This window comes from Lutra lutra, chromosome 11, assembly GCF_902655055.1.
Source record: "Lutra lutra chromosome 11, mLutLut1.2, whole genome shotgun sequence".
In the NCBI taxonomy this organism is placed as follows: Eukaryota; Metazoa; Chordata; class Mammalia; order Carnivora; family Mustelidae; genus Lutra; species Lutra lutra.
The window spans coordinates 87,904,906-87,928,065 of NC_062288.1; positions in this window are offsets into that span (position 1 = coordinate 87,904,906).

Sequence of the window (23,160 nt, forward strand, 5' to 3'; positions counted from 1 at the left end):
AGCCCCTAACCACTTTGTGGGAGATGACCATATACAGTAGGAAGGAAGTTGAAGACAACACATAGAGAGAAACAGAGTTCACAGATGGATGGGTTGGTTGTGGGGGAGAGGAGAGAGAGAAAGCTGGACTGGGAGTTAGAAAATCTGAGTTCTTTCTACTGACCAGTGTGTGACTCTCTGTAAGGCACTAAAAATTTTCTCGAAGCCTCAGTGTTCCCATCCGGGGAGTGTGACAGTGGGCTTCAGTAGCCAGTCGCTCCCCGCTGGCTCTTCACTCAGAGACTCAGCAGTGGTTGCTTTTCTTCTTGGAGTCTTTGGTCCCATGTGATATGGCCTTAGCCTTCTTCTCAGATGCTTCCAACCTCATGTCCTCTTCCCTCCCCTCCTCTGCCAACTGCTGAGATGAAAGAACACCACTTGTTTCTGAAACAAGGAAGTGAAAGGAAGGGTTTCTCTGCAAACTATTTTTTGCTAGTAGAGCAAACACTAGGCTTGAGGTGCTGTGGGCTGGAGCGCGTTCAATAGCTTCCATACCATGCTGTCCGCAATGCCCACTGTGGGACAGCCTTGCCCTCAATTTGCCGAGGGCCCTTCCACGCTGCCCTTGAAGAGTTATAATGACCTGCCATCTACTGAAATTCACTTTATTATCATCCACATGGAGTAGGGTCCTGGACTTTGATGGCCACTGCTCTGAAAAGTACCTTATAGTTTAAATGTTCAAGCCGGGAGCTGAGTGGTTCAGTCTCTGTCCTTTGACCTCTCCCTGTGATCAGGAAACAAGCCAGATTTCCCAGGAAAGATCTGGAGCCTCTGAGAAGTGGCAGAGAAATAAAGGGGCTTTTTGGCTGAGGTGATCAAACATGAGTTTAGAGGGTCCATGTTGGTGGTGACCTTCTGTGGACATCTGGTAAAGGAATACATCCTTGGGAGTTGGGCTGTAGTCCAATATCCCTTTTGCCTTCTCGAGTGTCATTGGGTTTACTGTTCACTTAAACTCTGTGCGTCTCTGCTTCCGTGTTTGTAAATTGGGACAATAATTCCTATCTCCTGAGGGGGTTGTTGTGATGATTAAATGAGAATATGTGTGTTGTGCCATGTTGCTGGTACTTTTCGCTGCCATAGGAATTCTGTGAAGGCTGACCTGTAGCCCATTAGGTGGTTGGGAAGGTTAGGGCAGGACTGGGCTGAGAGGCCTGTGGCTGACTGAGCAAATTCATGCACTTGGCGATCCAAAGAGAAGACCTGGCTCCCCCATCTTGGCCCTTCTCATGCTCCGGAGGCTGGGTTTGCTGGACTTGCTGACGTTGGGTTGGGTGGGTTTTGATGGAGGTATGCAGACCCCTGCGGTGGGGCGTTGTCTTGTTGCTGCTTCCCTCTCTCCCCATGTCCCAGGGAGGGAATAGCTACAGCCTCAGTACCTCCTTGCTCATCGCTCAAAGTCAAGTGGTGTTTTATGACAAAGGCACATGAGCATGTCTAAATATTTAACTGGCAGATCAATCTGTGGCGACAAGGAGCGGCATTAAAAAAAAAAAAAAAGACGAGACATTCCAATGACGTCTTCATGACTGGCAGCACGCCACGGGGAGGTGGCCGGGCTCTGTCTAGGATATTTTGGTCTGATGCAGCTCAGAAGGGGAGAGAGTGGTGAGTCAAACAAACACCGGCTCTGAAGTCCTGCCTCTGGCTGATAATGGGCCAGTGCACCCAGAGCCATGGAGAATGGGCAGATAGGAGATTAACACCATGTGGCTCCAAAGCTGGAGCCGGCTCCATTGCACACATAGCTTCTGTGACTGATCGTGCCCCGATGGAGTATGCATAGAGAGGTGATGTCAGATGCGAGGAAGGAGGAATGACAGAGTAAATCCCAATGGTGTGTTTTACGTGCTTGATGGGAAGCAGTGCTGGGTTTGCTGGCAAGATGGTGGGTGTGTCTGTTCTCACGGAGGCTCGGTCATGGCATCCTCAGCCTAGGGATGGTGGATCTCGCTGTGAAAGAGGTGGGGGCATCTCTAGGCTGCATCAGGAGGCGATGTTGTGGAGGAGTGAAGGCGGGGGCTCTGTTTTAGCGTAACAGCAGGTGAAGATGTGTCCTTCAGAAATGCAACAGCGGTCATGCAGCTCAGAGGAGTCAGGCTTGTCCTTGACTCAGATCGTCACAATTGAGGGCAGCAGGAGGAATGATGGAGAATATTTACTGAATGACCACTGGGTGCTAGAGCCTCTGCTGGGCAATTTACATACTTCTGTAGCCCTTGAAGTAAAAAATACGGGAGTGGATATAGGAATATATGCACACACATGCATACACTTACAACACAAATGCAGAGACCTGCATACACATATATGTACATATTTAGATAAACATACATATACATACGTATGTATATATAATTGCAAATCATTTATCTTTATTTTCCTTTTTTAAAAATGTGGACATGCTTACATCTACTCATTTATATACTTAATATTTTGTAATATCCTCTATCTAAGCCTGCCTTCCTTTCTAGTGACATGAAATATATCTAATACTCACCTATCAGGGCGAGCTGCTAAGAACAGACCCTTGGCCTAGAAGAGCTGCCTGTTCAGTTAGGGGAAGCCCTAAGCCTACCTCGCGAGTTCCCCCCCCACCCCCACTGACTGGGTAACTCTCTGAAAGACTCCTGTTCCTGCTGTTCTCGCCTCAGTACCTGGCATCTCTCCTGTTAAAGTTGTGGGTGTTACAGTTGTAGTGGCATCTGGCTCACGTGTGCCCAGCTGCGTGGCTACATCCTTGTTCACTGCTGTCTTCAAGGCTTCAAGCAGTGTCTGGCATGGAGTGGACACACTCAGTAAATCTTCGCTGAATGAATGAATGGATGAGGAGAGGTGGGTGTTTCCACAGGTGAGGGAGGGGAGTTCAGGTTCAACGAGTTCTAGGAAGTCACAGAGCAGGTGTGTGACAAAGTGAAGGTTCACATCTCAGCCCCGGGTGAGTACCCTTGGCTACCAGGCCTGAATGGAAGGAGAAGATAGTTTCATTTCAGGCTGGTTTAGTACTCTTAGCATTTAGTACTCATAGCCCTTGTTTTCTGTGAAATGAAATTCTCTTCATCTGTGACATTCTTAGAAATGCTCCCGAGATACTGGGATTTCCTTCACGTGGTTCTCCTCTCTCCTTCTAATCGAAGTGCACAGTCAGCTTTTAAACCGTGTTAGAGGAGAGGTAGACCCCAGTTTCCCATGGTATTGCATCTGTGTGTGTGTGTGCACATGTGTGCACGTGTGTGATGTGGGCACGCACACTTGAGAGGCTGAGCGGCTTGGTCTTGTTTGCTCCTAAGCATGTTAGCCCCACAATTGTGTAATTAGGGAGGATGCTAATGTTCCATGATTGGAAAATATCACCCTGCGTGACTAATTTGCCAGCAGGGCCTAATTGAAGTTCGGCATCATCTGCGGCTCCCGTAAGTCTTTCTTCTGAGGTGTGGAGGCAGAGGCGGTGGCGGTGGCAGTGAGCCAGTGCTGGGCGTGTGGACGGCGATTTATGGCCCCTTGTCTCGGTTCTGGGGGTCAGATGGGAGATCAGCTGTGGTTGAGATGGGGTTGGCCGTGAAGGGGAAAGCTAGGCCTGGATTAACACATGTGGCAGGTGGCACTCAGGAAATAGCTGGGCTTTCTCCAGGGAGGACTTGTTTTTGAGTGAGGGGCTGCTTTTGTGTGGATGCAGACAGCCAGAGCAGCCAGGCCTAGAGCAGCCTGCGGCTGAGTGCAAGTCCTGGGGATTTGCTCCCATGGCCCTCTTGCCTTTGTGGTGGACGCACTGGGATGTTCTGGGGGTTCTGGGACCCAAGGCTGTTCGACAGCATCCCTGTCCTGGGCTTGGGGCTCTGGTGGAGAACACCAAGAGGCACATGAATCAAAGGTAATCCCTTGGGATAGTTGCTTAGGTACAAAGTGGGCCGGAAGTGCCCATTACCTGATCCTGTGCTGTCATTAATCTAAACCCTGCTGGGTGCCCACCTTGTCCTGCTCTGATATCCCGAATGTCCCTGTGTCATCCACAAGTATTCCAACATTTTGTTCTAATGATTTTGTTTTGGTCATGTATCTTCAACTAGGCTGTGGACTCCTGGAGGCCAACGGATGTATGTAGATGAATCCTTTGTTCTCGCACACATCATCATGCTAGGCTCAGAGTGGGTCTCCAGTCATTGTTTCCTGCACACCTAGCGGGATGATAACCTCTGTTCATTGAAGTTAGGGACAATTTTATACTGGATTCTTGACCTGGATCTTAGAGAATGAGTAGGAACAAGAGGAAGATAGGAGATAAGGTGTCTGAGAGCTTCACTGATCCAATAAATATTTATTGGGCATCTCCTAAGTACAAGACATTAACTAGATGCTGGGTATACAGTGATCACAAACTGTCATGCTTTCCGTTCTTGGGGAGGTTGTATTCTAGTGGGAGAGTCAGACAGCCAATAAATAGACAAATAAGCCAACCCCCATATTATAGATTTGCTACAGTGTTACAATGCAAGATGACAGTGGGTTCAGAGAGGATAGTCAGTCTCCGTGTGAGCGTGAGCATGCGCTAGAGGGCAGGAAAGACCTCTTGGAGGAGGTGGCCTACAGCCTCACCCTTGAACAATGAGTAGGGGCTGCCCCATGAGGAATGAGGGAAGCGCATTCCAGGCAGGGAATGTGCACAAGAAGAGTTTGCAACAGGAAGGAGGTTGACCTGTGTGGGGGCCTGCAAGAAAGTCTGCAGTTTAGGTACTAACAGGGAGAAGGGCTCCACAAGACTGAGAGGCACCAGGGGACAGCCGATGCATGACTTACAGCGTCTGGGGAGGAATTTGAATTTTATTCCAGTTATAGTGGGGTTTCATTACCGAGTTATAAACAGGACACCATGTGATAGATGGTACTTGGTATATGGGGGCACACAATTTTTGTGCTAGCTCTAGAGAGTGGGTCATAGGGTGGGCAGGCCAAGAATGGGACCAGAGATCCCAGTTAGGAAGCTGCTGGAGTATTCAGAGATGGTGCGGGTTATGGGGGACACTGAGGAATCTTTTTTCATAGACTGTGGAGAGCCAGTGTAGGGTTTTGACCTGCAGGGGAATAATGTGATGGGGCATACGTATTTTGTAACAGTTGCTGTGGTGGCAGGGTGGAGGGCGGATTGGAGAGGGAAGAAGGAAGACCAATTTCTTGTTAAGTTATAGGACCCATACTTTAAAGAGGATACAGACAAACTATAGCTTACCAGGGTGGCCAGAAGTCAGGAAAACATGTTATAGGTGTCCAGTGGGCTAAATGTTTGTGACCTCCCAAAATTCATATATTGAATTCCTAACCCCCAATATAATGGTATTAGGACGTGGGGCTTTTGGGAGGAGATTAGGTCCTGAGGGCAGAGCCGTCAATGAGTGGGATTAGTGACCTTACTAGTGACCTCAGAGAGCTCTCTCCCACTTCCACCCTGTCAGGACACAGCAAGAAGAGGTCAGGTTGCTATTTGGAAGGAGGTGTTTTCCAGAACCCAGCTGTGTGCCAGCACCCTGATCGGGGATTTATAGCTTCCAGAACTATTAGAAATAATAGTTGTTGTTTATAAGCCACTCAGTCTGTGGTGCTGTTACAGCAGCCGGAGCTAAGATGGTGGTGGAGAGTCAAGGTACCCAGTTTTGTTTATGTGCAGAAACATATGGATGGGGCCAGACAGCCACCGCCTTCCAGCATGCATGGGAGCAGATGTCTAGAAGGTTGAGTGGACATCCAGCGGTGGAAATTATGGGAGAACTGGTGGAAGCTCACCATGGGGAAGGAATCATTTTCTTACACTCAATTATTTGACAACATACATAGATAAATACAGGGATCTCTCCTCCAGCCCCTACCATGTCATGTGAAAACAGATAGGGGCGTTCTCACTAAATTTGGAGGTTGTGTTCAGGACGGTCAGACTGAATGGTCTGCCTTCAAACATGCTGTGGCATGTACTCAGCTCTCACTTCGAGGGGTCTCCGGGACATCTCAGAGAGCTTGTACTACCACGGGGGACTGACACACGCAGACTGAAACGTTGGGAAGAAAACTCCCCTGTTTCCTGGATGAAAAGAAAAACCAAAACACTGCTGTTTTGTCTAATCTTTTAGTTCAAGAAATGGGGCCGAACAACCTAATCAGACTCTGAACTTTCTCTTGAGATGTTCCTTCTCCCCCTTTTCCCTCTGCTTTTCCCTTCGGACTCTTTATGCTTCCACACCCAGGAGAGCCCAAACTCTGGAGCTAAACTAGGAGAAACTAAAATAAAAAATAAATGCTCAAAAATAAAAAATAAACCCAGCTGTCGCCAGCCCTTCCCTCCCCGCAGGCGCTCCCCTAGTTAGTTCGGGAGCCTTCAGCCATGAGCTGATTTCAGATGTAGTCCCCGGCATTATTATTCTGCTGCTTCTGATCCTTGCCTGCCTAAGCGGGCCCAGCTGTCACCCCACCCCCTTTACATCAACTTCTGTATCACTTCCAGGCCAGTCTTTCCCAGTGTGATTTCTCCACCTCCTAATATTTAATTTTAATTCAAAGCCCCCCTCCCCGCTTGCCCTTGCAAATCCTCTGATTCTGCAGACCAAGCCAGCTTTCCCTCTGATTTTCTTCTCCTTTTTTCATTATCAGTGAGTCAGATTAGCATCTGACAAGAGAATAGAATGGACTATTTCACCTTGGTTTCAAAACCTAAGGCGGATTATTGCTCCTGTTATAAATATAAAGGACATTTTAATTTGCTAGGAGCCAAGAACAAGCAAATCACCCAGAGTCAGGATTGAACAGAGCAGCTCCAGGCCCCTCCACCTGTTTTGTGCAGCTCTGGGAACAAGCACCAAGCATGATGGTGGGCTTTGGAAAAGCCTCTCCTCTCGCGCCCCCGCAACCCTTCACTCCTCCCCCACTTCCATAGGAAGAAGCACTCCCCTCTGGGCTTGGGAAGCATGACCCATTCTTGTCAGGCCCAGCAGACCCCCATGTGGTAATTCTGGGAGCCAGTACCAACCTCCAAAGGGCTCAGAGGTTGGGCCAAAATGGAGGTCTGGGGTGTGTTGATGTTCAAGTTAGGACCCATATCTGGCCTAGACACTCCTTCCTTGCCACTCCCAAAGCCCACCCCTCCTAGCCCCCCAATGCAGGGACAAGCAAAGGCCAGCTCTAGGGAGTGTTCAGGTTCCTCAGGGGCACCAAGGGGTGTGTGGTGGGGCAGGCCTCCAGCCTTTGGGATACACAGCCCTAAGCCTGCATTTCCAGACCTTGGGCTGCTGGCTCAAAGAAATGTCCATCCATCTGGTAGGATCCTGGGAATGTGTCTGTTACCCGGGGAGAGCTGACTTCTCCTCAGAGGCAGAGTCTGTGGGGTATCCCTGCTCTGCAGACACAGGGTTGCCCTTTCTTCCTACGGATGGAGCTCTAGTTCGGGTGGTTGTTTGATTTGGGACAGTGGCAGCCTGGCCCCTCTTTGAAGCCTCTATAGTCATGTCTTAGCATGGCCTTCCTTATTCTAGTCTTACTGCGGTGTCTTGACGGTGGGACCATGTCTCGTCTTGCTTCGTATCTCAGAAACCCCAGGTCCAGCCTCTTGCCCATGCAAGACGTTCATTGGGTACTTCCTCCGATGACCCAGGCAGTGTGGGGCAGGGGGAGCCCAGGGCCGGCGGGCTCCAGAGCCGCGGGCTCCCGTCTGCTCCACAGTTGGCGGTATGCGAGCGGGACAAGGTATATTAGCTTCCACAGCCGCTCTGATGAAGCACCATCAGATGGATGACCTAAAGCCACAGAGATTTATCCTCTCGCCCTTCCAGAGGCTAGACGTCAAGGTGTTGGTGGGATTGGTTCCTTTTGGAGGCTTTGAAAGAGAATTCGTTCCCTCCCACTCTCACTGCTTCTAGTTGCTGGCGACCCTTGGTACCTTGGCTTGCACGGTCACACGGCCTTATTACTGTGTATCTCAGGGTCCCTGTGTCATCATGTAGCCTTCTGCAAAGGACACCAGTCATGGGATTTGGGGCCCACCCAGGTTGACCTCAGCTTACCTTGATCACATCTGCTAAAACCCTATTTCCAAAAAAGGTCGTAGTCGCAGGTAAGGGGATGGAGGTTGGTTAAAAGGTGGACAGATTATTGTGGAGGACACAGTTCACATCACCACGGAAAGCCACTCGACTTTCAAAATCATGCTGGACCTCATGAGAAGGAGCTTGCCGCAGGGGAAGGGGAACCAAATTTAGAGAAGAGATTGGACCCCAATCCTAAGTCCTAGAAACCATGTTATCCTGACAAAATTCCTTCACCTTTGTGTGCCTTAGTTTCTTTGTTTGCAAAATGATTCCTGAGGCACCTCCCAGTTCAAATATTGCATGTTTTTAAAATTTATTTTTGATTGAGCTGTTTTTCTGCCTTAAAGAGAAAGACAAAAGAATAAATAACAAGAAAACCAAGAAAGTACAGAAATAGGAAAAAAGGGCAAAGGAAATAAACAGGGAGAAGCAGAATGAGCAGGAGAAAGATGGAAGCAGGAGAAATAGTCAAAGCAAAGGCGAAAGAGGAAATTTGAGGTGGTGGGTCATGGAGTAGAAAATTGAGGCCCATTTGCCCGTATGTATGTGTGTTTATGTGTGCATTTAACCTTGTTTGATCATAATCTGACTGCAAAAAAATATATAGCTATATAATAAGGAGCAGAACATTTTCCTCGGTTGCATACAATCTCCTGTTTTATAAACCATTATCTCCCTGAAGCTATTAATTTAGAGCATATTGTGTGAGGGACTGCTGAGGCACGACCAAAGGAAGGTGCTGTGTATGTGTGTGTGTGTGTGTGTAAAGAGAGCGCCTTCTTTTTCTTCCCCTCCTTTAAATAAAGCAGTTTGCTGGCCGAGGTGAGGTCAGGGAGGCAACGATTTTTCAGGATCTGTAGGATCAGCCTGTTCTCAGCTGCCTCCCTCATGTTCCACCTGGAAAAATGGCAAGGGGAACAGCTGTCCCTCACCAGAGTCCTGTGGCTCTGATGGTCCCAGCACACACGCAGTGCCCCAGAGTGGCCCCAATCAGAACCAGCCCCCTATCTCTACATCTCTCTGTGGCTTTCTCAAGGGTGGGAATCTTGAGCCAAGATCCCACACAAAAAAAATCTGCTTACTGGTAAGAAGCTGCAGCCTTATCTCCCTAATTAGTGCTCAGTTTCCTGGGCCCCTCCATTCATATTTGCCCTCCGAACTGTGTGGTTGCTGCCCTTCTCTTAATCACGGCTCTGTAATTCAGATACAGCGGGCCGGGTTGTCACACTGAGCAAATAAGAATCCAGGATGCCTGTTCAATTAGAATTTTGGAGCGACAGTCTTTTTTTTTTTTTTTTTTTTTTTAGTATAAGTATGTCCCAAATATTTCACGGGACACAGTTTTTTATACTAAAATAATTACTAGTTGTGTATTGGAGATTCAAATTTAACGGGGCATCTTGTATTTTACTTGGCAGTTCTAGCAGCAGAGGAACAGATCACAAAAATCCCCCCCTTGCTCTTCTGAGTTTTATTTTCCTTGAGTCTTGAGCAGCTGAGTCATTTCACTATTGGCAGCCTCCTCTTCCCCACCCCTCTGACATTTTCATATGATGTATTAGTTCTTCTTGTTCTGGGTCAGTCCCTTTTGGAAGATGGGGTCGGGTAAATGCCTCGAATAAATAAATAGTCTTGCCTGTCACCCAGATTAGCCCTTGGGAAGTGTCTCCTCTCTTCTGGGATTTGTGCGCCCACGTTCACGTAGAACTCCTTTTCTTCCCACACGCATGCTTTCATAGGTATTCATCTTTTGCCACCAGGACACCAGGCGGGAGAAACAGTGCAACACGAAATCCATCAAAATGGCAAACATTCCAGCAATCACGCTTCTAGGAATCTGCCCCAAGGAAATAATCGGAGATGTGCACAAAGATTTATGTGCAGAGGTGGGCATCACAGGGCTATTTATAATAGTGAAATATTGGAAACTCTCTAAGTGTCCAACAAAAGGAGAATAGTAAATTATGGGACATTCTTAGAGTGGAATATTATGTGACAACTAAAAATCATGTTTGTGAATAATGTAGAGAAGTGGGGGAAAAAAAAAGTGGGGGATACCTGGCAGTGTGGTTCTAATACCCCCAGGGAAAAGTCTAGAAGGAAATTCACCCAAGTGTTAGGTGTTTGGCAGAGTGTAAGACCCAGCCTGTAGGACTGCATGCAGTTCGTTTCAAGAATTTCTCCCTCTTGGATGGTCAGGACGCGGGGTTTGAAAATTAGCATGGAAGTGCGGTTTGGCCCACCCTTGAGGCATCACTTGGCTATTGTTTTTTGGATCTGGGTAAGGTGTGGGGAGAGCAGGGGCTGAGATCAGGGCCTCTGTTCATCAGACGTGTGTCCCACAACTGAGGACACCTCTGTCCCTCACCATGAGCAACCATACATGACTTGGCCTTCTCGCAGATCCATTTCAGTCCAACCTTGTGCTTTCCCCAAGTTCCCCCACGGTTAACTCCCTAACAACCAGATCCCATCAAAATCAGCTCCTGCCCACCGTTCTTCTCTGTCTTCATGTTACCTTCAGCAGCACTTCCCAGTCTGCAGAGGACACCCTGGAGAACAGGGTCTCTAACCCACAGGTGTTCCCAGACCTGTCTGTACATCCATTTTTAGGACAGGTAAATGTTCTTCCATCAATACCATACCAAACAAATTCATCTAAAAAGCCTTGTGTGTGTAATACAGTTACACTTTGCTTATGTTTTCTCATCAACCAACTTAAAAAGTGTATCAAATGATGGCCAGTGAAACACAGAGAAATCATTTGCTTTTCAAATTGTGGTTGCTGAGCTGTGTTTCATGCATCTGAAGTAAAAATATGGACTTCACATTACTTTGGACTTAAGTGTTTTATTTATTCTGTGTGAATATTTATTTGATCTTCACATGGCTTGTTTATAAAGAGTCTTTAAAATAAGGGAGAGATTGCTGCCACTTGAATCGTTGGGGAGCCGTTGGCCGATAGAACGAAATGAAGCTTCCAAGCGCGACCTGGCGTCCGGCCGCTGATCTAGCCTCGTCACTCTGCTGTCCGGCTTGTTGAGCTCTTTCCTGAAAATGCCATCTGCCTCCAAACTGGTCCTTTTTTCTTCGCCTTTCTCCACTTTTCCACCCTCCAGTTTTTGCTTCCGTCTTCACTTTAAGGTTGGCTCCAGTCTCGGCACCCTCTCCAAAGACTTCCTGATTGCCTGAATTACAGGTGGCTCCTTGCTCTGTACCCTCCAAACATCTTGCCTTCACCTCAGTGCGTGCTTTCACAGTCATTTGTTCATGCCTCTGTCTCCTTCATGAATCTGTGGGCAATTTAGGGGGAAGATAGATGCTTTATGTCTTTTAAAAATTTCCCCAGGTTTTTGTACATGACTGGAAATGCTTGTTGATTGAAACGGTTCCCTTGTCCGCAGCCCAGACAGATCCCAGCTCCAGGATTCTCAAACGTTCGCTAATGCATCTCGTTCAGCAGCTCGTTACTAAGTACCTATGATGGGTCAGATACTATTCCAGGCACTAAGGACATGATGGGAGCAAGGCAGACAAATGTTTGCTCTCAGGGAATGCTTACTGTAGTGGGAGAGATAGGTAATAAATAGGTAAACAGATAAATAAGAGAATCTTAGAATAAAACTGGGTAAAATCATTCCTTCCTTCTACAAGAACTTATTAAGTACCCATGACACGTTAGAGGTTATTCTATTGCTGGGCATACAGAGGAAATAAGACAAAGATTCCGTTTTCAAGGATATTCTGATGACAGAAAAGGACCTGGTGGCAGGGCGCAGTATTAGGATGGGGTAGGCAGACATCCATCAGAGAGCTGCCTGGGAGCCAAATAATGAGGAGGATGATACTTGAATAAACAATTGTTTTATAAATAATGAAAAGGAACCAGCCATGAATAGACCAGAGAAAGAATTGCTCCAAGCCCAGGGAAGAATAAGTGCAAAGGCCCTGAGGCAGGAATGAGTTTCACATGAGGAACAGAAGGCAGACCAGTGTGTCTGTAGTGGGGGATTAGAAGCGGGGATAAGAGGTGAGGGTGAGGAGTTCCCCTTGGGCCCTCCAGGTGGTGCTAAGTCATTTGGATTTCCTTTCCTTTCCTTTCCTTAAGTGCACGGGAAGCTATTGCTTTAGGACAAATAAATGTGCATAATTTCTGGGGCCTCCCTTCTGAAGATTTTTCACTTAGTGAATCTGGTGTAATGCTTCGGAATCTGCAAAGCGCTCCCAGGTGGTGCTGGAGCAGGATGTCTATGAACAATTCTTGGTGGCAGATTGTAGAGAAACTAGTAAGGCTTTAACCAAATGCCTGCCATTTAGTAGGAATCAGCATGGGTGGAGGCTTTGGGTCAGGTGCATGGCTGAACTCGGGCTGGAGAATGGTGGCTTTCAGCGGCACCTTGGACCCTGGCTCTCCATTGGCTTAGCACTGACACTCCTTTGCTCCAGAGAAGAAAGTCTTGTGGAGTCTGCAGGTCTTCAGCTTCCTTGCAGGCTCCCTCAAGCAGCACATGGGCCCATCTGGCTTAGGGAGCAGAATTCTGAAGTTTATAGCAATACCTTCTCTGAATTTGGGTTTTCTAAAATGGCCCTAAAATAAAATAAAGGAGTTGGATGAAATTTAATCTGAGAGTCTCCTCTCTAGAAATAGAGTAAAATAAAATTTTGGGTTACATTATTTCATCAACTCTTCATGATCATGTTAAGAAGCAGGTAGGCCAGCCTTGTTATCCACAAAGGGCATTCATGATAGAGTTGCCTAGAACCTGGGATCCCCTGGCCCACAGCTCCAGGCTCATGTAAGATATCCAGAATCAGCCCCTCACTCCAAGTTCAACGCACACCAAAACCCCTGATTCCTAAAACCTTGTGGCTAAAGTACCCCCAAATGTTGCTTGTTCTGTCCCTCTGTTGATGGTGAAGAGCTATATTTCCTGTGCAAGGGCTGAGCTCTGGAGACCTGAGCTCCACCTTACCTTGGCCCCTTCCTAGCGGGCTGATTTTAGGCAAGTCCTCTCCCTCTCTGGGCCTGGGTTTGCTCCTCTCCAAAGTGAACCAGTGTGGTGAAGAACCATCTCTGACTTTCCGTGGTTATTTAGTCATTTGCTCTACAGAGCCAGGGAAATTGAGGTTCAGTGTCAGACAGCGGCTTCTTACCACCTCCGAGAAAATTGCCTTTTGAATAGAGAACGGCACTACAATTGCTCTCTGGTTTTCCACTCAGCACGCTGGCTGCTGCTGGACCACACTCTGTCCCCAGCAAGCTTTTGTTCGCAGCAGCATGCAGAGAGGCCGGAACAAGCCCACTGGTCCCTCCGTCCTGCTCCTCCTTTTCCACTCCAGTGTCATGTAGACAGATGCTTTTATTATCTCTTTTTTCCCTCAGATTCCTTTCTTGCCCAGTCTGTTGCTGCTGCTGCAACACAGAGAAAAATACTAATTTCATCGAGACCTGGAGACTGAATTTTTAAAAAAATGGGGCAGGGTCCTTAGAAGAAGGGCATTTTTTTTTTCTTTTTGCAGCATCAGTGCTCCAGAAGAAGGAGGAGGGGATGCTGTGATTCGGGGAGCTGTGCTCCCTGCTCTTGGCGTGGAACAGTAGACTCAAGTGTCCCTGCCTGAAGTGACATTACATTTGTACAGGCGGCAGGATCCATTGACTGGAAAATGTGGGGACGTGCCAGGGAATAGCTCACAATCTCAAAGGGGTTATATAGCACAGGCGCTGATTGTGGCTGCGGACACCTAGAGAGCGTTGCCATAGTTCCATTGCTCTCTACTTGGAGTCCTGCAATTTGTGCCCGGCTGGCCTTGGAAGACAGGGCAAGTTCGTCCAGTGGAGGGCGCCAGTGGCCTCCGCCCACGGAGCAGCCTCTGCGTGAACACTCTCCTTGCTTTCCCCACCAGACTCGACAGGCAGGGCCGGGCCGCCTTCATCCGTGGAGCTGTTTGGGCATGGCTTCCATCCATTCAGGGGATGCAAAGAGCCCTGGACCAGCCCTTGACGTTATCCTTGGCTCCGAGACCCCAGGCAGGTCATACATCTTGGCCTTAGTTTTCTTATCTTCAACATTTGTAATAATGATCTCAGAGGTGCCTTTCAGCTTGAACACCCTGCAGTTCTATGACTCATAAGTATGACTGAAGGTCTGAACGGAAAGTGAGATTAACTTGCAATGTTCTTGAAGGTTGGGCTTCAAGTAGGGACGATCTGTGGAGAATTTTTACTTAGTAAAACAAGGAAATGGAATCATCTCCCCTACCCACCGCCCCAGCCTCCGGCCTCTTGAATCAGAAGCTTACTGCTTTTAATCATAGGTCATTTGAATCTTTTCAGCCAGTCCAATTAAATGGAAACAAGATAGTTTGGGCTTGCATTAGAGTAAGTCATATACCATAACAAATGACCCCCAAATGTCAGGGACCTAAACATAATAAAATTGTATTTCTTATTCATATCACAGTCCAGTGCAGTTTGAAGGAGAAGAAATGCACTCAGCTCCGCAGTTTTCAAGGGACTCAAGACTCCTTCCAGTTCCTGATTCTATGCTTCCCTTGTCCTCAAAGTGTCCTGTCTGTGTTGACTGTGGGGGATGGGGAGGAGGGAGTGGAGAACTGCTGAGGAGTTTACAGACTCCCCAGGAAATGATATACACAATGCTTGCCCTCACTTACAGGAGCAATCATGTGCCCCCCCTTCATGCATGGGGCCTGGGAGATAGGGCCCAGTGCTGTGCTTTGTGTGGCGCAGAAAGGAAGCAGAACAGGGATCATGGTGAGATCAGCAGTCCCTCCTGTCTCAGGGCTGTTTCTAAGAATGAAGAAGAGAGGCTTCAAGGCTGGCCCTTTCTATAGCTTATGCACTGCTCACATGAAGACAGTGCCCCATCGCTGTAAGACTGTGTCTTCCCAGAGGGACCCCTTGCTCGGGTTTACACAAAAGCACTGTATAGGCTAACAGTGGCTTGATATATGCTCTGAAGTCAGATATATTTTGTGTCTAATTTCAATTCCACTAACTAACCATGAAAATTTAAATGAGAACACTGTTCCCAAATTACAGATGAGGAGTGTTACAGGGACTGATTGAGCTATTTCATAACGTAGTAGCAAGGATTAAATGAAATAAGATATTTAAGGTGACTAGGATAGAGAAGGTGCTCAATAAATAGTATCAGAATTCTCTTTTCAGTTCCCTTTTGGGATCCTTCTAACACATAAGAATCTCCACTAGGAATATTGGTCTGTGCTTTAGCTCATTAATGAATTTGGGCCACTTCCAGGACCCTAAAACAGGATAAGATCCTTTGCATCCCTGCTGACACGGAGAGTTAACATTAGCTCTGAGCCTGGTGTGTGTTCAGTAAGACATAAAATAAAAGCTCAAAACCATACAGAAGGAGCAGAGATAATTACACTAAAAATTAAGGATACCTAAGTACCTGTAGTTGAATACCAAATTTAGTTGTGAGATGTCTGGCAGCCACAGCAAAAAAGGGCAATGGAATGGACGACACAAACCTCATTGTCTAATTTAAGACAGTAGGCCTATTTCTGAGGGAATATTAACTGTTTAAGGAAATAACAAACGTAAGAAAAAATTACCAGGAGCTTAGAGACGACGATCGCTGAGGGGCGTAATGGCGCGTCCCCTTCTCTCTGCGTGATTGACTCTGAAAACTGCCTTTGCAGTTTTGAAAGCTTATCTGGGGCAGAATGCAGAGGGACACCTGCCGTAGGACTTAGTAGCAGTAGGCCGGTGCCTTTCCTAAGTAAATAGATACGTCCCTGTTGGGTCTGATTTGAAGAGGTCTCCAGAAGGACACATGAAAGGTTCCTACCTTCTGCAGGATTCTAAGAGCCAGGAGTCCAACAAGGACACAGGTGAAAGAGCCAGAATCCCCCCCACCCAGAATCACAGGGACTGTGAATGCACTGAGGACAGGGCAGAAGTTGCTGCCACCCTATTCTCCCTCTTGCTCCTCCCTTTCCCACAGCTCTGCTGGATGATGTACAAGGTTGCAGCTGACCTGTCCAAGGCCTGCTTTGCCCTGTTTGTCTTATGCTGAATGTAAATCTTCCTGAAATGATTTTGCATTTGCTTTAGAAGCCAATTTGCCCCTAATTGTAGTGATAAAACAACATTTATGCAGATGTCTCACTATTTTTAAAAACCCAGTTTGCTTTTAATGAATGCTTGACATGGCATTTAGTGGTGGCAAGCACAGGGATGCTAGGGCCAGGAGTCGGAGCTATTGAAATGGGAGAACCATCAAGCAAAATTGTTATTTTATCTTCTTTTAATCAAATTTTTAAGGGAGAGGAGCAAGTTAAAATCTACAGGAAATGCTTCCATCCGGGGATCTTTGAAAGCTCCTGCCAACATCAACAATGAGGAACACATTTGGAAAGTGCTTTGCAAACCTTCCAGTTCACAGAGGGCTCCATATCACTAATAGGGTGATGTTGGCTAGTATTTATAGAACACCCATTGAGAAAGAGCTGTTCTCGATGCTGGGTATTTATTTTGAAGTGCTACTTGTTGATATCATTGTGCTGGGAACTTGAGGTGATGGGGATCATTCTCCTTTTTAACAAACAAGGAAACTGAGTCACAGCAACCAGTTGGACTGACTTCATTGGAGTCTGGATTCTGTCTCATGGTATTGGTGTGGGTTTTAGAGGTGGACCTCATGGCAAGTTTATGGGTTGACCACTTGACTTGGGATCTTAGACCAAGTCTTTGTGAGGACCATGTCTGGCTAGTGGTGGAATTGGGCACAAAAATAAAGCATCTAGGATGACTTCTGTAAACCTTCCCTGCCTACAGAAGTTGGCCCTGTGGCTACCAGGCTTCTTCTAAGTTTCATGCATCTGGTCTTGCTTCCCTTCCTTGTCCCATCCTCAGACCTTCAGAAAACTTTAGACATCAAGCAACTTCGGGGCCAGCACTGCACACTTCGTCCACACTGGGTTGAGTCCTCAGGAGACCAGGAGACAGCAAGGAACTGGTACAAGATTTGGCATCAGCTGACCTAGGTTTGAATCTTAGTACAGGTGTTTTAAAATTGCGTGGCTGTGGGTGGGTATAGATGGCCCTGGGTAGATGACTTCATTTGAATGGAATCTCTTGAACATCTAACTTAGTGGCTCCCTGAGTGCATTTTTTTCAAGCGGCAATGTCAGTGTCAGCTGGTAATTGGTTAGAAATACAAATTCTTGGGCCCTACCATAGACTGAATTATAAACTCAGGGGGTGGGCCCCTGCAGTCTGGGTCTCAAAAGCCCTCCAGGTGCTTCTGACATATGCTTAAGTTGGAGAAGTGCTGCTGTAGCTAATAATACCATCAGCCTTATAAGGATATTGTAAAGCTTATCAGTAGAACGGATCAAGTTTATGGTGCATGTGAGCTGTTGAGAAAGCAGCGGTTATCAGAATCACTTATCATCATGACCATCATCATGTCCTCTCTGGAAGTTCCTTCGAGCTTGAGAGACATATGGTTCACAGCTCAGAAGAGTGTAAGATTTTAATGTTTTCTTAGTGAGTGCTTATGGCGTGGGCAGACAGATTTGGCTTTATACATCCTTATTTTCTTTGCTTTTTAATTCAAATTCTAGACCTGTGGGCAGAATTTCATGACAGGGAGGGGGTCAGATCCTATAGGGACAGTCTGGGCAGCATGTTGATGCCGACATGCCTTTACCTCCTATGATGAAGGTCACATTTAAGAGAGGAACTGTCCAGAGGATGTGGGAAGACTCTAGGTCCCTAGGTTCCAGAAGGGATTTTTGTTTGCTTTTCCCTTCGTCTTACTATTATTACTACTTTTCTCTGGTTCATTAACTACTGGCAGGGTAGTAGGACCCCTCAAGAGGTCTTTTCCTTACTCCAAAGTGATAGCACCCAAGAAATACAAAAGAAAGGAGTTCTAAATTTTTTAAAAAAATGATTTCATTTGTTTATTGGTCAGAGAGAGAGAGATAGAGGGCACAAACAGGGGGTGTGGCAGGGAGAGGGAGAAGCAGCCTCCCCGCCAAGCAAGGAGCCTGATGTGGGATTCAATCCCAGGACCCCAGGATCGTGACCTGAGCTGAAGGCAGACGCTTAACCAACTGAGCCACCCAGGCATCCCAGGAGGTCTAAAATCTTTGTAAATAGCTTGTATTCAAATAACCCTTTTCACCAGAAGTGCCTTCATTTTGCTTCCCAAACCATTGCTTGGAATTAGGTGGGGTGTGGAGGAGAGATTATTGTCCATATTTCCACAGATGCAGAAACTGAAGCAGAAAGGGCATTGATTTATCCTAGATCTGGGTGGTCCCAGAGTTGGAACGCAGGCCCCCAACCCTCACTTCTTGCTGGAGGGGAGACTCAGAGGGCCCTGGGCTCCCAGAAGCTGTGGTGGACACAGGAAACCAACAGGGCTTGTTTATCAAGGAAGGGAACAGAGCTGTGTGATTGACTACCTTATATAGGGGAACCCCCTTGCCTCAGGCTCCATAGGTTGCTTGGGGAGATGGGGCATGAGAGAGCAGGAGATTCAGCAAATGCAGGGCTGGGAGGGATGGAATATGGAAGGAGATGCCAGTGAGCTGCTTGACATGCTTTGTGGGGGAGATCTGAAGTTCTATTTGTAGGAGCTCTGGAGGGGTGATGGGCAGGCAGCGTGCCCCGGGGAGGCATCTTTCTTCAAATCCTGGAACCAGTGTGGTAGATTAGTCCTGGGTGCTACTGCTTTGAAATAGATTTGCAGGTTCTGATCTCCTCATCTGGAGATTTGAGATTGGTTCTCTAAACCATCTCTATACCATGTGTCTGTTTTCTCAATGGTGACCTCCTCCCCCCCACCCCGCCAACTTAGGAGGGCCTGAACAGCCAGTGTAAAGCCCAGCTAGGGAAACTGAGGCCCAGGGAAGCTGGTTGGAGTGACAGTGAGCCAGAGTTCAAGCTCACTTCAAACACAGTCCCTTGTTTCCACCTTCCCCAGTGAGCAGCTTATCTTTGGATTTTCTTCTGCATCAGAGAGACAAGGCCCAACAAGGGCTTCCCTGGTTAGGGCCCTTTGTGCCTCACCCTCCCTGCCCCTATTCCAGCTGGGCCTGGGCATCAGCCTGAATTTGGCCTAAATGTCTCAGGTTAAAAAAACCTGACCAAGAGAACCAGCCCAAGTGAGGTAGGTCTACTTTCTCTCTCTTCTTCTTCTTGCCAGAAATCCAGTTGCTTTCCATTTCTAGACAATTTGTGGGATGGTTAACAGCATCTCTCCCTGCACCAGCTGGTACAGACCCAGAGGAGGCTTCAGTCATCCTTCCGTGTGCAACAGAGGCATCAGGCACTAGAGGAGGTGTGAGTGCATGTGTGCACGCATGTGCTTGTGTGCGTATGAGGGGACAATGGGGGCACGCATCCCATCATTCCAGTGCCTCACAGCCCACCCAGGAAAGTTGAGGTGGCCTCATGCAGGAAGGAAGGGTGTAAACTAGAAAATTGGCTGGCCAAGAGTAAGATGATCAGTTATAAGCGGAGTCTCCTCTTCTCCCAGTGAAATGCGGTTGATGTAGATCTTTCCTGCATCTCCCTTCCCTACATGTGGACACAGCGTCAGAACTGGAAAGGACCTCTGAGTGTGCATGGTCTAACCACCTCAGAGAGGAGGAACAGGGCTGGGCCCAGAGACACACAGCAATTGAAGCACCTCTTGTCATGTAATGTCATAGGAGGCCTCCGTGCAGAAGCCAGTTTTATAACATTCATTTCCATGCCTATCCACTGACCATGGCCATGGATTTCATCCTAACAGTGAACATGCACAATCCTAACTGATTAGCCCAAGTATTTTCCATTTTTTTATCGTGCTAAAAATCTAATAACCATAACTTACTTTTATTGATTGGCTTCTGTGCCTGGTGCTTTATAATGGTTGGTTCATTTAACATCCCTACACTTCTTTATAGTAGATGCCATTATTGCCCCATCTTGTGGATAAGGAAACTGAGGCTTGAGGGCGTCGGGTTGGCTCAGTTGTTTGGGTGACAGCCTTTGGCTCAGGTCATGATCCTGGAGTCCTGGGATCAAGTCCCGCATCGGGCTCCCTGCTCAATGGGGAGTCTACTTTTCCTCTGACCTTTCTCCTCTCATGCTCTCTCTCTCGCAAATAAATTAATAAAATCTTAAAAAAAAAAAAAAACAGTAAAAAAAAAAAAAGAAACTGAGGTTGGGTTAAATGCTTGCCCCAGGTTCAAAGTTTTATATTACGATCTGGCTGCTCTCTGATGCATAAAACATCTGAAGAGCTGGGATATGAGTCAGTTGGCTTAAGATGCTTCTAGACTCTTCAAACACAAACAATAAGTGGTGGAAGCAGGGTTGAGCCCCAGCTCATGGGTTTTAATCACAACACTGTACTGCTCCCCACAATATCTCGTTGGACTTCATTTTGATAGAATTTGTACAAAGCCTTGTCTGACTTTCTAAGTGGTCCTGTCATGAGTGTAGAGTCTGGAGGCCCAAGCAGTTTTTGTGGCACGTGTGCTTTCCAGAGCCATGGAAGAAGGTGAGCAGTGCCCTAGTAGTTGATGAGCGTCAAGTCAATAAAAAAGGAGATTGGGGGAAAAGCGATATCAGAAATGGATTGATCTTTGCTGATGGTAAATGATCTTTGGAGTTAGTACCCCTGATGGTAAGGTGAAAAATACCAAAATTAGGTATTCCTCTGAGATACTTGCTCCTAGTAACTTGCTTTCATGCCAAGAGCAATGAGACAATAAAGGAGCTGATGTCTTGTGTTGCAAGAAGTGCTTTTGTTGCTATTTTCCCCAAATTTATGTAAGTAGCTTTCATTAAGATCTAGCTGTTATTTAATGCATAAAATATCTGAAGAGCTAAGATGAAGTCAAGTGGTTGAAGATGCTCTTTCACTGTTGAAATGCAGCTCCAGCTGAGAATCTGGAGTTCTTAGCTCTATGTCATCGCCTATTTAAACCTTCATAGTTTCTGCCCTGGGGGCTTTGCCTGCTTCAGATCTGGCTCTCAGACTTTCACTGAAGGACTGAAGACTTTGGTTAGTGAGCCCTCGATCAGTGGGGAGCTCACAGGGACAGTATTATCCACTGGGTCCTCTCACTAAAAGGATTGGAGCTCAGGCAGGTGGGGGTGTGGTATGGTGGGGGCCAGTGGCATGTTCTTGGTCCCACTGATTAAAAAACCCAGTCTCGGGGCACCTGAGTGGCTCAGTTGGTTAAGCAACTGCCTTCAGCTCAGGTCATGATCCCGGAGTTCTAGGATTGAGTCCCACATTGGGCTCCCAGCTCCGCAGGGAGTCTGTTTCTCCCTCTGACCCTCTTCCTCTCTTGCTCTCTCTCAGTCTCATTCTCTCTCAAATAAATAAATAAAATCTTAAAAAAAAAACCAAACAACAACAAAAACTAGTCTCTGTCTGCTTGCCTGGCTTGCCCTGCTTCTCTGGCTTCTGCCCTTGGCTGTCCTTCCCTCTTTCATCCTGCCTCTCCTTCCACTAGCTCCATATGGATGGGTAAAAAGTATTCAGCACTGGAGATCAACATGAGGGGAGAGAGTGTCTTCAGGACATGTCCCCCAAGAGGTTCCACAGCTGCTGTGATTTTGCTCCATGGAAACCCAAGGCCAACAGAAAGGGGCTGGTGAGCCAGAATGGGGTAGCTCAGCCCTGTGCTACCCTAGGCTGGTGGTCTCTAAAAAATTGGCCACTGAGACTTTGGCCAATGATATGGGAAGTTGAGTCCAAGGTACCTGGGGGCAAATCTCCTTATTAGGTGGGACCCTGGACAAGTTATTCGACTTCTGTGAGCTTAGGTTTGCTTACATTTAAAACAGGCACTTTTTAAATGAGAAGGAAGGTAAAATGAGACAGTAGATGCCTTTAGCAGAGGGCCTGCCACATGGTAGGTGCTTAGGTGCTCAGTAAATGAGAGATGTCATGGTCTTCATCATCATCCTTGTTACTACCTTCAAAACTGGGAAATGTGCTTCAGTGTCCCCACTGTGCAGTTTCATGAAGGCACATTAATCTCTTCCTCCCTCCCTCCCTTCCTCTCTTCCTTCCCAGTTGAATCAATATTCATTGAGGGGCTAGTCTCCACAAGGAGCAGTCGTAGGCCTTTTGACTTTTAGGGTCCCTGTCCTCCAAGAGCCCAGCCCATCTGTCAACCCCCCGCATACTTCCTCTCCCTCATCCACTCCCGGGGGTGCAGCCCAGTGGCAGCGCTCGTGTGTCGCTGGCCGGGGCTTGGTCTGGCTTCCCTGGAGAGGATTAGACAGTGTGGCTGTAATGAGTCCGTGGCGTAATTTCTCTCTTGGACCGTCTTGCAGGGATCAGAATGAAGCTGTCATTGCTCTGTGGCCAGAACGGCCCCCAGAAAAATCTGTGAATAACCTTCCCCTGAGCAGCAGCATTTGGGGCTTAATTGTTTTTTGTTAATCACAAAGACAATTAATTTGGCTGCTGCCTCTTTGGTGGGGTGTTTTTTTCTTTCTCTTTTTTTAATACAGGAGATGCTGCTAAGATGATCCATGTGATGTCTCTCGACTCAATTTCTCTCTCTCCCCTAGGCTAGGAATGACTCCTCTCTGTATCCATGACATCCAGAGAAAGCAGGGCGAGGCAGTGCATTTTCCAAAGAAGGGTGGTTTCTAGAACTTAAATGTCTGCTTCCTGGCAATAAAAGGGCTTCTGCCCTGCGGCTCTCACACAGTCTGGGGAGAGGGAGGGAGATGGAGGCACCAGAGTGATGGCCGCAGACCCATTTCAGAGTGGAGACCCAGAAGGCTCTGGTTTCTTCGCCCACCGTGTGGCAGAGATGGTGAAACTGGCTCTCTGGCTTGGGAACCACATTGTAGGACTTGCTGGGGGTCGGGGGGATCTGGTGTGGTGCTGTGCTCCTTGGATATGTTCTTTCGCTCTCGGGTGCCTGTGTGCTGCAGAGCAGGGCTTAACTGGAGGCTGTGCAGTGGGATCCTAGAGCGGGAGAACGACTCCAGTGTGGAAGTTGTGGAGAGTGGTGATTTAGCCCCTGGAAT